The 14744-nt window shown below is 40.6% G+C and overlaps 1 protein-coding gene across 1 annotated transcript in view; it reads right to left on the reverse strand.

Annotated features, from left to right (window-relative positions):
* NDP1 (Tetratricopeptide repeat (TPR)-like superfamily protein) overlaps window positions 1-14744 on the reverse strand; it is a 309667-nt gene that overhangs the window by 79808 nt on the left and 215115 nt on the right. The gene's annotated exons all lie outside the window — the stretch shown is intronic.

Consider the following 14744-nt stretch of genomic DNA (forward strand, 5'->3'; position numbering starts at 1 on the left):
AATAAAATGAGAGAAAATTAAATTCTCTCCAAGTGGAAAATTTATTAAAAATTGATGAGGAACTTTCCCAAAAAGGAATCAAGTCAGAAAATGAGAAAGGTCACATTTCCAAGGCAGAAAAGTCCCACTCAAAAACATTTGTTGGGCAAGAAAAAATAATTCTCAGGGAAAATCGAATTTTCGGGCCCAGGAGGTTATTTTGAATAAGAAGATTTCGAAAAAACTATTTTTGAAGGTGTACCAGTGGTCCAAAACCCCTTCAAAGTCAACAGATGGTCCACCCAACTCGGTCATTAAGGAGATCAAATTTTTTCTCTAGATTTGTGCAACAAGATTAAGGGTTTGAATTTCTCTAAGAGGGATCAAGCCACAGATCAAGCAAACTAGCTGTTTTTACACTTAGAGGGGCCTCATGCTCTCATTATTTCTATATAAGGAAGTTATTGCTCCTCATTGTATCATCGGAAGATCGTGTAAAATTTGTATTAAGCTTTGAGTAAAGCTTTGTTGGTCTATAATACTCTTTTTTCTAGAAATAATAAACAAGTCTTTGGGGTTTATTCATGGTGGTGTTCCTCTTCTACTTCTTGCGGGTAATATTTTATGTATTATGTTCTTAATGCTCTACTGATTTAAATTTTAAAAGTTGTTATTTCATTAGCCAGTGGTGGATTAACTATTTGCACGGGTATCTTGCATTAGTTATTGTGTTTAAAAAAGCATTTTAATTTGATTGATCTAGCAGGTATCTCTAGATCTTGAGATTTATTGTGTTATCTAACCTCTATTAATCTAACAACTTGATCTTAAGTGTGTAGAGATCTTTTTGGTATTCAAATCTTGGGCGTGAGGGGAAGTCTTTGGTTGGACCAGCCAACTCCCAAGACACAGAAGCTCAAGAGCCCATTTTGTTAAATTTTAAAGACTTATCTGATGATTTGTTTTGCAAATATTCTTGGCTATTGCTCATCTATAAATCTTATTTCACTCATCTATCTCTATTTATTTGTTCATTAACTGAAAAAATCTGCTAATAAGAGTCATTATTTGCTAATCAAGGAACCCTCATTCCTTGATCTAGCCCTTGTAAGTTTTGTAAATAAAATTCTTGTATATAATTTGTAGCCCTTGTGTAAATTTGTTTATTTTGTATATATCGATTTGGGTTTTCTCTTGCAAATCTGGGGAGACATCTAGGGTTTCTCTTTTGATTTTGTTCGCAAAGTGGATTTATCTCAAGGATCAAAGAAAAATCGATTTGTGGAGGCTCTAACCCTCAACTAGCCTCGACGATTAGGGTTTCTAGCTCAACACTTCATCTTTTTGAGGGTTGTCTAGCCTATCACCCTCTCTCTTCAGGGCCGCAAGCATCCAAGCCTCTTCTAGGCCTCTCAAAGGGACAAATTCAAATTTTTGTGGCTTCATCTTATCAACGCAAATTTTTTTAGGGAGTTGTAAGGGTTTGAGACCCTTTCTCACATTGAAATTGTTTTTTTTGTCAAGGGTTTCTATTTTAAAATAATGCAAATCATTTTCTAAATTATTTCTTCATTTTTCCACTGAAAATCTGACTTGGGTTTCGATTTTGCAGATTGATAGACATTTCATGTGGCTCAAGTTCAGATCATAGGTCTTCTTTTGGCTAGCTTCTAGCCTAGCCACAGGCCTTTGCAACTTGTTTCTTCTAGCCGCAAGCCTCCTAGGGCTTCTAATCCTTGCATTCGATTTTAAGGACTAACCCGTGGATTTTTGCAGCCATACACTCATACTTTTAAGGGGTTTTATCAATCATTTTTGGGGTAGAAGCTAGCCTCTTGAAGCTGATCACTAAAGACCATTTTTTGGTGACTAGCTGCAAGAACTAGGGACTTCTTTCCTCCTAGCCGTGAGCTTAAGGAAGGCCACATACCCTTCTAATCTGAGACGAATTTATTTGGAGGGTTTTTCCTCATAAATTTGAAGAGTTTAAGGATTGAAAATACCTGCATTCATCTCATAAATTTTATTTGTTAAAATTGGGCAACGTTGGGACAAATTTCCCCTAAGGTAAACCCTAAGCCCCATATGGAGCCCATCTCGCCAAAGGAAGAATTATAAAATTAAATAATTTGGGCAAAATTTGAAATTTGAAATATGAAATAATTCCCTCCATGATTTAAAGGTCGGCTTCTCATCTTTTCCTCATCAAGACAATTATATCTAGATGTCTCTCCTCCTTTACTCAGATTATTGAATGAGAATATCTCTCTCGCATTTATCTTGTTCAGGTCTCTCTCGCTCAGCTTTAGGATATGATCTCGCTCCTTGGCATGATGATTTGGATCTCTCTCTCTCTATATAACTTCACACTTGTCTAAAGTCTTCGCACTATCTAACGTCTTCACATTGACTGAAGTGTTCACATTGGTTTCTCGCATTGGCAGCCATGTTCAAAATTACACTCGTCTTTGTTCTACTCGCATTTGCTACAAGCCTATTTACTTATGTCTATAGGACTACTGGATTATACTCACTTTTGCTCCGACAACAAGACTCTCTCTTGGCTACACCACTTGCTACGACATGTAATCACATTCTTGTAATAACCAAAATGACACAAGACTCTCGCTCCCAAGCACATGCATAATGGACTAGGATTCATTGTAATGGAATGATCTCACATAACTATTGACATGATCCCTCTCTCGAATTTGTATGATATGATCTCGCTCTCTATTCATGCGCACTATTATGGCAAATGGTCTTGTTAATGCTCAAACTATCAGGGGTCCTAAAAGGGGATCCTTGAAGGGCTACTACTAGGTCAAGGAGAACAATGTAGGCTTAGCCCACTGTCACCTCAGCGAAGACTCCCTACTCTTTACGGACTTTCACCGATGGGAGGAGACCCGATATATGGAAAGTCACTTGTGAAGGATGAATCAACAAATAGATGTGAAGTGACCTTAATGATCCTTTTCCTAGAAGGAGGTTAAAGATGGAGCTTACTTGTTCTTCAAGCAAGGTACAAAGATTTCTAGGATAAGGAGGTGAGGATTTCAGGGTTAGGTTAGAGGAATATGCCTTATAAAGGAGTTTCCCAATCCTAAAATCCTTATTGAACTTGACTTCCCGAATGGTTCTTGAAGAATTGACTTTTCAAAGGTATGGGACCACACAGGACCAAGTGGACCTAGCCTAGGTTAAGGAGAGGGAATCTAGCAACCAATGATGTTCTTAACCCAAACAAGGAAGGGGAAAGGATCAAAGCAATAATTTCCAATTAAAGGTGTTTAAATTGACCCTATGAGGTGCTAGCCTAGGGAATACTAGGGCAAAGTTTGATCTCAAATCTAGGGCTTGGGTTATCTCACAACTCCACTGTCAGAATGGCTTCAAATTTGGAGGAGGTTTTGAGAACACACTAGCGCAGTAGAGGCTAGGAGATCAAACTTTTTATATGGCTATTTCGTCGAGAAAGTGATGCCCTAGGTGACCAAACTTGACTAGACCTAGAAGAGAAAGGGAAGAGGTGGAGAAAAATGTTATTTGGGTGATCACCTATTGGTAGACCAGTGCCTAATCCCTTGGGGAGAATGGAGTCTAGAAGAATGATGAGAAAGGACTTCATATTTCGATCAAAGAGCCTTTATGGACTACTTTCCTTCGCCTTTAGGGCAAGAAGAAGTGACCTCAAAGCTTTTATACTTCGCTTTGGAAAAAGAAATGGCTTATCAAGATAAATTCACTGGTAGAAATATCCCTAGGAGATTTCATTCACATACATGGCCCATACATTGTGAGATGTTATATAGAAACAGTAATTCCGCAATTTCGCAATTATACAATGTAGCAATTAGCCCTAGTATAGCGAAAATCCCATCCAATGCATATGACAAAACAAGAATAACATTAAATGTCTACACTCACATGTAATAGAACATATCATGCCATCAACAATTTGACAATAAAGAAGCTCCAAGATAAAATACTCCAATCCAACCATCAAAATTTGTCCATGCACCAATTCATCATATAAGAAAAAGTGTGAAATTCTCAAGAGAGAAGAATGATCCAGATTCCAATCCAAAGTGATGATACAAATGAATTCATGTCTCTCCTATTTATACAATCATTAGGAGTTTGAATTACTTAATTTGAGCCTACATTAGCCCATCAACTAAATAAGTGCAAATAACTATCTATTGGTGACAAGCCCACCAAACTAGCCCATAAATAAAAAAAATAAGCCTCCCAAGAGGTTGAATAATCAATAATGCATGTCGTTGGGTTCTCTAAGAGGCCTAATGAAGTGACTAAGTGCCAAAATGATGAGTTGGACTTCCAAAAGTAATGGACCCTTGTTCTCCACATAATAAACCTGTGGTGCTCCCAATGGCTGTGAGGGCACACAAGTGACCACATGGGTCTCCAAGTAAGTAGAAGATGCTTGTAGACCATCTGTAAGGGCTCAGTGATGCCATATCAACATGCAAGTCCTAGGTCATCTGTCAAGTGCATGGTACATTGGTGGGGTTGTCTAGGCATAGGTGAACCAGGTGCATCTTCCTCGTCCAATAGGTGAATCTCGAGCAATCTCTGAACATCTTTGGGGATCCATGGATTGTTGTCTACTGTTGTGGAGGCCCGTGGTTCTCAACACACACCCTACATGTGCCAATGTAACCCTCTGGAGGGTTAGGACCCCGTATAGGGAGACCAAACCCAAGATGGAGACCACCTGCAATCCCACATAAGATCCAATGCGTCCCCTAGCCTTCTAGTACAACAAATCATCAAGGAAATCGAGTAAAAGAGCTTACAAATCGTGGACCAAAAGTGGGGACTTCATAGTGGCATGCCCTTCTATAATGGGCTTTGGCATGTGCTAATGTTTCCAAACTCCAAATGGGATTAACCAAGTATCCCATTAGGTGGTTTCTACTCCTAAAGGGGATAATATGTCCAAGGTACATCTTTTAAAAGGTGGTGGCATGTGATAAAGAGATGAATGGAGTAGGGAATGAGAAGGGGCAGCCTTGGGCCACATGCTGGGCCACAAGGGTAGCTAGCAAGAGGGAAGCCCACACTTGGGCAAATAATGAATAGGAGGGAGCAATCTTGGTACATGAGGTGCCCCGACCTTGATTTTTTCCACCCTTCCAAAAATGACTAGAGGCTTGACCAAAATACACTTACAAACCTGCTATCCCGATTTGATATAGTGGTTTGTGGGATCCTGAAATGTACCCACACTCGTTCAAAGAAGAGTTTGGAAATGGCTTCTGCTATGATACTCTTCTTACAGGCAGCCAATATGGCCATCTTAGAAAATCTGTCAACGAACACAAATACACAATTGTTACCATTCTTGATAGAAGGAAGGCCAGACATATAGTCCATGGAGATGGATTCCCAAGGCCAGCTTGGAGTACGCGGAGGAGTATATAAGCCTTGCTTCTTAATGGTTGGCTTGGCAATGGCACACGCAATGCAAGATATGATATATTTTCCAACATCTTGTCGGAGATTTGGCCAATAAAAATACTTTTGCAGTATTGCCACTATCTTCTCTACACCAAAATGTCCTGCGACCCCACTATAGTGCACCTGCCAAATCATCTTGGCACGCTCACTTAAGGAACACAAAGGTGTCCCAGGTGGCATAACAATGCATCCTGGAGGTGAAAGTCCATAACTTGCTTGCCATCCATCAGCGTCTGGTATGTGGTGGCGAATTCTGGATCAATTTTGTAAAGTTGCAGCCGTTCAGAAGTCTCGTGCCCATAAGAGTCGAGAACAATGATCAGTGCCACAATTGGTGGTCGGCTGAGGCAATCTACAACATTATTGGTGTTTCCCTTGTACTTAATGTTCAAATGGAACTATTGCAGATATGTCGACCATTTCTTATGGTGATCGTTTTGAAACTTCACTTGTGTCTGTATAAACTAGAGAGGCCAGTGATCTATGTGGATAATCATCTCCTTCCCCGGAATGTAATGTTTCCACTGTCGACAAACCTACACGATGGAATACAGTGGGGTATTTCTGAATTGTATCGAAGAGTGCCTCATTATGATAAGCCATCAAATGCCCTTGGTGGGTGAGAAATGCACTAATAACATAGTCGGAGGCATTTGTCTCAATTTCAAATGGTTGTTGCAGGTCTAGCAATGTGAGCACTGGTACGGAGCAAAGGTTGTGCTTCAACTCAACGAACACCTTTTGTTGGGACTCAGACCAGAAAAACTTTGGTTTAACTCCGCCCTTGGTAAGTTGACTCAAAGGCCAAGTGATATGAGAGAATCCCAACACGAACCTTCGATAGAAGTTGGCAAGGCCTAGAAAGATGTGAATCTTTGTTAGAGTTGTTGGGGTTGGCCAATCCCGAACGACTTGGATCATAGCCGGGTCGACATGCACGCCTTTCTCATCAATGATGTAACCCAAATATTGGACCTAGTTCACGACAATGGTGCTTTTCTCCAAGTTGGCACATAGTTTGAGTTGTTGCAAGGTTTGAAGGGCCTGTCGAATATGTAGCAAGTGATTTTGCTAACTCTTCTTGAAGATGAGGACGTCATCCAGATATATAGCCACGAACGAGTTGATCAAGGGCCGCAAGATGTCATCCATCAGCCTCATAAAAGTTGTAGGGGCAATTGTCAACCCAAAAGCCATGACCAACCATTTAAAAGGCCCTCCTTGGATATGAAGGAGGTCGTCCATACATCTGTGGGTTCTATTGGAACCTGGTGATAGTCGGACTTCAAATCAATCTTGCTGAAGTACTTGGGCCCCTTGAGCTGGTCAAGAAGTTCATTAATCGGTGGGATTGAATACCTGTTCTTGACAGTAATTTTATTTAGCGTCTGATAAACAATGCAGAGTCTCCAAGTCTCATCTTTTGTATGAGTACAATTGGGCTCCCACAAGATGAGGAACATAGTCAAATGTGCCCTTTTTGTAGCAAATCCTGGATCTACTGCTTGATTTCTTCATTTTCCAGAAGAGAGCAACGGTATATCAGCGCATTGGGTAGATGTGCTCCAGGAGTTAGTGTTATTTTTTGTAGCATCGGAGGTGTTCTAGTCTTGAAACTTCATGGAGAGGCTAAACACAGGAGTTCTCCAAAACCCCAAAATCATTTCTGCAAATTCCACCTAGAAGTGTCTCAATTAGATTATTAACCAATTTTTAAATATTTCCCAAGTCTAAACTTAAGAAAATTAGTTAATTGACAAAGGTGAGAATTCTCTAGATACTCACACGGATCGACTAGGAAATAATCTCAACCATTGATCAAGTTTTAATCTTGTTTGTTGGAGTCCCAACTGGAGATTATAAGAAGAGGTCTATGGGTAGATGGAGAATACACTAGTTGCAGATTCTCATTGATCTAGGCAGTTCGATTTTCCAGTGCAGGTAATTTAGCAAGAGAAATCAAGTTAGTATATCGAGTAGCAGATGGCAGAGGGGCAACACAGAGATTTTCCGGAGGAGTTTCTAGTTCTGAAGAAGCTATGAGAGGATGTCATATTATTTCTCCAAGAGGCTGCGCAGGGCCTCAATCAAGTAGTTCCATTTAGCTAGATCAGGGGTGGATTCAGCTTCTAGTGCTTGGGGAAATTTCGAGGAGGCCGGAAAAATCACTTCCAGTGGTAGCAACAAGCTAGACGTCACATCAGAGGCAGTTTCTGAGTAGCACGAGTGAGGCCTGCACAGAGGTAGCACAGAAGGTTGACGCAGAAGTGTTCCAGAGCTAGTTCGAAGGCTCAGATTATTGTGGGATTGCTTGAGGAGGGTAAATATCCTTAGATATTTTTGCCAGTATTTCTCTCAAATAGAAACACTAGTTTGGCATCATTTTATTGTACTCTGAAATTTTGTTGCTGCGTAATAATAAAAACCCTCACTGCTGCACCGGTTTCCCACGTTGGGTTTTTCCAAGGACTTTTGTCCAAAAATAATTGTGTCAATTTTTATGTGTGTGCTAGTATTTTTTAGTTCCTAGTTTTTGCTTCCGCAGTGTTTTATCTATTGAAGAAATATCTCGTTATTTTGCCATAAACAAAATAAACTTTATCAGTTAGGAGAAATATTTACTGTTGTTGCATTCCAAGGAATTTTCACATGGTATCAGAGCTTATTTGACAAGCAAGGGACTCAAAATCAAAGGAGGAAAATTTTGTTTTTCAAAGGGAGCAGCAGAAGGAGATTTTTTGGGTCTGCATAGTGCCTAGCCATGCAGTGCGAATCGCTGAGCAAGGGTTCGATTTTTCAATTGCAGGTGGCAAAAAATTTTGAGTTGTCTAGAAAAGCAATTCCAGCAAGCAAAGAGAGTAGCAGCTCAGATTTTCGCAGAGCAAATTCTTAGTTTGGGCACAGAGGGTTTACAGCAATTTGCAGTAGCAAATTTAGCGTCGGAAATAAGAAAAATAGCACACTAAAGTATACCCAAAATTCTCTAGTGTGGCCATGGATCGATTTGACATTCAGGGGACTTCAGAGTTGTCTTCCAGGCAGGAGGACGAATTTTCATGCTTACTAGACTTAGCTTCACAGAGTGTCTGGTACGTAGACAGTGGAGCATTAGCTCACGTGATATGGGTTAGAGAATATTTCTCTAGCTATAATGAGGAGCAGTTCGATTTCCATATTACGATGGGAAACAGAACAAAGTGTACTCCAGTAGGGAGAGGTACCATCGATTTTCAGAGGGAGTCAAGAGCAAGTACCAATGCTACAAATGTACTGCATGTGCCAAGATTGGGTATGAATCTGATTTCAGTATCCCAGCTACAAGATAAGGGATATGATGTCCACTTCGTAGGGAAGAATGTATTTGTCAAACACCCAAGATGGAAGAGAGTGAGATAGATTGGTACAAAGCAACAGGTTATACAGGTTGCAGCTCGATTCTCCCATGGAACTAGTAGGCAATGACAGTAGCAGTAGGAAGGAACTGAATGACCTATGGCATAGGAGAATGGGACATTTACACCATGGAGCACTCAAGATGCTCAAGGAGATAGTAACAGGGGTTCCAGAACTTGGCACGAAACACGATGATATGCAGACGGTGCGTACTTGGGAAATATGCTAAGCCAACATTCCCAAGAAGTGACAACAAAGCAGATGGCATGTTAGGACTTATTGTTAATTTTAGGTATGTTCTATGCTTAGAGCAATTTATTTTGAATTTTCACAGTTAGCTCAATATCTTTTCCAGATTAGCAATCACATCAGCATTAAAGTAAATTGCAGATAGAACATAAACATAAAACGCAAAAGACAAGAGGACACAAGATGTGGCGCTAGCTAGGGACAAACCCCAATGTGGGGAAACCCCTGATCAATTCTTCTTATATGTTCTTCAATAGTTCAGCAGTGAGGGAGAGAGATAGTGCGTTTACAATAGAAGTCAACACTTTGACTTATCTAGATAAGAGCAAAGATCATCTCTAAGAAGATGATACATGAAATCAGTTGAAGACATGCTGCTTCAACTGATTCTCCAAGGTGACTCCTTCACCTATCGTTGTGCTGCATTTCATCATCATGCTGCACCCATCTATACTACATCTCATCACGCTTCATTAATCATGATTGTACTCATCACTGTATTGCATTATGTGCCATTGCTGCACCATGTTGCCATACTGACCTATGTGTTGGCTACATCTTGCTTGCTTGTTGTCCCTAGCATGCTTGTTGTTGCATGCTAGTTGTCCCTTGCATGCTAGTTGTAACATTGCATGCTTGGTGTATTTGCTACTAAGTACCATACAACTATCCCAATGTTAGTTAGTTGTCCTTTGCATGTTGTTCTCCTTCAGAGACAGATGCTCTGGCAGTTCCAACAGTTCCCAACAGTTCCCGCTGTTCCCGGCAATTCTGGCAGTTACGACAATTCCCAGCAGTTCCGACAATTCCGGCTGTTCCTGGCAGTTCCGGCAATTCTGGGCAGTTCCCAGAAGTTCCAGCTTTTCCCGACAGTTCTCGACAGTTCCGGCAATTCCCGTTGTTCCCGGCAGTTCCGGAAATTCCGGCTATTCCCGGCAGTTCTGGCAGTTCCGACTTCTGCCCTCTGGATTAAGGCAGCGTTATCCCTTAGGATCTCTCCTCCTACTAAAACCCAAAGACAAGTAGAGAGGAAGAGATCCCAAGTGTGTTGAAATGACTTGAAGGCCACCTCTATTTATACTAAAACATTGAGCACAAGTGGGGTTTATTTGGTTGTTGGCCAACTTTGACGAGTTGTCCCATAACACAAATAAATTCATATCTCCACGAATACTTATTGGAATCGGATGATCTTTAGATCAATCCTACACATCTCGATGAGAGGGATCCAAGAAAAATATGAGCTTCCATTAATAAAATGACCCACGTGGATTTTGGCCCTAGTTGCCAATTTTAACACTTATACACTCAGATATTTGTGGCCCGATGTACACTAAAGTTGTCAATGGGGCTGAATATTTCGTCACCTATATTGATGACCATTCTAGGAAAACCTAGATCTACTTCTTGAAGACCAAGGATGAGGTCTTCGATCTTTTCAGGGAGTTTAAGGCTCTTGTGGAGAATACGACGGGGAAGAAGATCAAGGTGCTTTGCTCAGATAATGGTGGAGAGTACATTGATAAAGAGTCAAAACTTCACAGGTTTTTGTGCGAAGAAAGGCATAGAAGAGAGTGGACAACTCCATACAATCCACAAAAACATGGGGTAGTGAAGCGGAAAAAAAGAACTATAGTTAGGGCTACAAAAGCTGTGTTATATGACCAGTATTTGCCCAAGTTTCTATGGTCAGAAGCATGTAACACAGCGATATATATTCGGAACGAGACTCCTCATAGGGCATTAGGGAAGAAAACGCCAAAAGAATCCTTCATAGGGAAAAAGCCGGAGGTTAGTCACTTCTAGACTTTCAGCAGCATTGCTTATTGCTATGTGTTAAATGAGTTGCGCACCAAACTAGATCAGACTACAGAAAAGGGCTTCCTTATTGGGTATAACGAAACCTCAAAGTCATATAGGATCTACATTCATAGCAATAGGAAGATTGTAGTGAGACGAGACATAAAGTTCATGGAGGACAAAGCTTTCAAGACGTCTCGTGAGATGCCAGCAAGAGATACAGACTCAAGCAGGCTCCTAGGGCATGGTATGGTTGGATTAGCAGCTACTTGTAGCAGATGGAATTCGTCAAGAGTGATGCAGATCCCAACCTTTATTATTTGTTGGTAAAGGATAAGCCACTCATCCTAGTGTTGTATGTGGATGATCTCTCCCTGACAGGGTCATCAGGGCTCATAGAGGACTACAAGAGGAACTTAGCAGCAGAGTTTGATATGAAGGATTTCGGGTTGATGCACATTTCCTAGGATTGGAAGTGTGGCAGAAGAACGGGGATATCTTCCTTGGTCAAGGAAAATATGCTACAGACATTCTGAAGAGATTCAGAATGCAGAATTGTGGACCATGTCTACGCCCATGATCACCAACTGGAATAAAATAGATGCATCAGATGACAAGGATGTTGACCCCACCTTGTATAGACAATTCATCAGTTCCCTCATGTATCTGGTCAACACTAGGCCAGGTATCTGCTTCATGGTCAATACCCTCATTCAGTTTAAGGTAGAACTGAAGAGGGTAAATTAGATAGAAGCGAGGCACATTTCGAGGTATGTACGCGGCACAATAAAGTATGGGTTGAAATATACCTGAGGGGATGACATCAGACTGTGGGTTCACAGATGCAGATTGGGAAAGCATTACAGTGGACAAGAAAAGTACCTCTGAGTACTACTTCAATGTTGGATCAAGGATGATTTCTTCGTGTAGGAAGAAGCAGAAGTCAGTAGCATTAAGCTCTGCAAAAGCAGAGTATATGGAACGAGCACAGCTACGTGTGAAGCTATATGGCTTCAAAAGCTATTGGTGAGCTTGTTCAGGCAAAGGATGGAAGCAACCAGTGTCTATTATGATAATCAGAGTTGCATCAAGCTCTCTGAGAACCCAGTGTTTCATGACAGGTCGAAGCACATAGATATTCGATGTCATTTCATTAGAAATTGTGTGCGGCGTGGAGCGGTCCAGCTATAGTATATTTCCACAAAAGAGTAGGTTGCAGATATATTCACGAAAGCTCTAGGGAGAGGTAACTCTGTTAATTTCAAAGAACAAATGGGCATGGTAGAGAACCCGTTTCAATAGCAGGGAAAGAGTATTTTGGATGCTTCTTAGTTGCAATAATTGCAGTAGCAGCAACAACAATTGAGAGGGAGTTACAGCGCAGTAGCAGAGTTGGCAGTAGTACAAGATGTACAGTGCATGGTTAGCAACATCGCAGATGCAAGGTGATTTAGCTACAAAGTGGCAAATGAATCAGAGTTGCGCAGTGGTTGGTGGTCAGTGGCAGTTGGTCATAGTGGTCAAACATCAACAGCGTATAGAGGGTGATGCAGAGACAGGGTGTTGTAGCAGTAGTGCAGCACTAGAACACCCTCCTCACTAAGAGGGAGTGTTAGTTTTTGTAGCATCGGAGATGTTTTAGTCTCAAAACTTTGTGGAGAGGCTAAAACACTGGGAACACAGAAGTTCTCCAAAACTCAGAAATCGTTTCTGGAAATTCCACCTAGAATTGTCTCAATTCGATTATTAACCAATTTTTAAATATTTCTTGAGTCTAAACTAGGAAATAATCTCAGACATTGACTAAGTTTTAATCTTGGTCGTTGGAGTCCCAACAAAAGAATACACCAGTTGCAGATACTCAGTGATTTGGGTAGTTCGATTTTCCAGTGCAGGTACTTCAGCAGGAGAAATCGAGCCAGTAAGTCGAGTAGCAGGTGGCAGAGGGGCAACACAGAGGTTTTCTGGAGGAGTTTTTGTTAGAAAATCAGAAAGGTAGAAAGATTTTCTTTATGTGGAAAATTAATTGTGACTTTCTTATCTTTATTTTCTTTTATCTTTTAGTTCATCAAGCAATTACCAAAACAATAGCACAAAGATCACAGACACCAGATATAGGCAAACAACTAGGGCAAAACCCCTATCTAGGGGAAAACCCAGCAACTACTCTTCCTTAATAACTTCCTAAGATAATCCAAGACTCTTGACCTAGACACAGACTTCCTCCACACCAAGTTATTCCTTTTTCCTTCTTGCAGATGATAACCCTTTAGCAACAACTTTGACCTTACAACAACTTGCAGCAGCAATTTCGACCTAGCAAATGGCAGCAACAACTTCTACTTAACAAGAAAGACTTCGATCTCCAAGAGGAATCCACATGAGAGAGAGAGAGATAGCGCAAAACTTCGATCTTGACCTTTTCTTCCTTCTTCTCCAACTTTGCACTCCCTTTAACCTCCTTTTCCAACTTCGCACTTTTCAGCTCTTCTGCTTAGATATCGAACTTTAGTGAGAGAGTATGCTCAAAATGAATTCGAACTGCTCCAATATATAGGCTTCTAGTGAGGTCGAATTACCGAGTTTGAGACCGACTTAATTTCCTTGAGGCTGACTTGGCGTGGAGGTGACAAATAGCGTATTTGACTCAATATTAATTCTTTTTACATGATTCAAAAGCCCAAAAAGGGTCTCTTTAAATGGACAATGACTCTAATGACTCAGAATAAATACTAGAAGTCCTCAATGGGGACTTTGACCTAAAACATGATGATCCAAGCATGAAACCCATGCTTTAATAAGTCATATTAAAAATAATAATAAATTATTTTTCTTTCTTTTGATAGATACATTTCATTATGACTCAAATACAACTTATGAAGACCGAACCTAGTTACATTCTTCAACACTCCCTCTTAACTAGGGAGGTTTTCATACTTACATATACAACTTACAAATACATGGGAGATCTCAAAACACATGAACCATGAAGAGTTTAGGCAATTATGGTGCCATAGACTAGATTCCTGACCAGGGCAATCTATCCAGGAGGAACTAAGATGAACTAAAGCTTTTAGCCAGCATAGGTACCATCAGGCTTACTTTGCTAACCATCAACCTAGGGATCTAGGTGCGTATCCAAGGTCAGAGCTCCATGACCAACGCCACCCTCCCTACAACTTCGAGATCTAGACATCAACACATATGTCGGCCAGATGTCCTCCCAGGCATTTTACACACAATGCCTCAACACATCAAATCTCTCTAACCTCAAGCATGCTTTCAAAAACGTTGAGAGATTCACCTAAACAGTCGCAACCCCTTAATCAGTAACAACCTTTCAAGTACTCATGAGTAAACACAAACCTTCGGGGTCTTTTGACTTCTTGATGCTGCCTCACAATTCATCACGGTAGGACTTCGAGGCCTCCCAAACAAATCTTGACAAAGGTTTCCTCAATCATTCAACTTCATTTCCTACTTCACATGCAACAACGAAAACCAGCTTTCCTTCTTTTAGCATCACTTCAATATACATTCTCCAATTTCTTCTTCAAGGTATCCATCATGACTATAATATGCCCTCCCTCTCAACTCGAGACATATACTCTTTTCTTTATCCAGGCTCCCTCTTAACTTAGGAAGATCAATTCCTTTTCTATGACATCACAGAATCTTTCATGGCTTCCAAACTTCTTGATCATCATTATTCCTATAACTTCATCATGCTTTATCAATCAAATCAACTTTACTTACGAACATCTTCACCTTCTTGAAGATTATGTACCTACATAACTTAGATAACAAGTACAACCAAATACATATAGAAGCATTAA

This window comes from Pinus tabuliformis, chromosome 9 (assembly GCF_031772625.1).
Source record: "Pinus tabuliformis cultivar Carrire ecotype Pingquan chromosome 9, CPIR1, whole genome shotgun sequence".
NCBI classification, from domain to species: Eukaryota; Viridiplantae; Streptophyta; class Pinopsida; order Pinales; family Pinaceae; genus Pinus; species Pinus tabuliformis.